The sequence below is a fragment of the Nannospalax galili genome, unplaced genomic scaffold, assembly GCF_000622305.1.
Source record: "Nannospalax galili isolate Female #2095 unplaced genomic scaffold, S.galili_v1.0 scaffold907, whole genome shotgun sequence".
Classification (NCBI taxonomy): domain Eukaryota; kingdom Metazoa; phylum Chordata; class Mammalia; order Rodentia; family Spalacidae; genus Nannospalax; species Nannospalax galili.
The window spans coordinates 2,006,778-2,007,138 of NW_008357958.1; the positions used below are offsets into that span (position 1 = coordinate 2,006,778).

Below are 361 nucleotides of genomic sequence, written 5' to 3' on the forward strand. Positions count from 1 at the left end.
AAGAGGAAGCATGGAAATTTACATCATGTTAATTAGTAGAGGTGATAAACATTACCATTGAAATCTACCCGATGACTTTATAGACCTATACAGGCGCCAAGGATCCAAATGCAATCGATTGTGACTAGTAATAATCAGATACATACAGATTAGAGATACATGAGGCAACATCTCAGTGTTAGTAGCAAAAGCAATGAGTCTTTCTGCAAGGAACAATATATTCTAAAATGAAATGGAGATCTTTTTTAAAGGTTAAAAACTCATTCAATTGTATGTCTTGCAAGGCTTATACTGAGTTCAATATTGTACAAATGTATTAATTCAACTGTGAACCTAGAAACTTACAGCCACTTGTGAAAGA

At 33.5% G+C, this 361-nt stretch overlaps 1 protein-coding gene across 1 annotated transcript in view; it reads right to left on the bottom strand.

Moving 5' to 3' along the window:
* Positions 1-361, bottom strand: part of Iqgap2 (IQ motif containing GTPase activating protein 2) — a 325,046-nt gene that overhangs the window by 171,053 nt on the left and 153,632 nt on the right. The gene's annotated exons all lie outside the window — the stretch shown is intronic.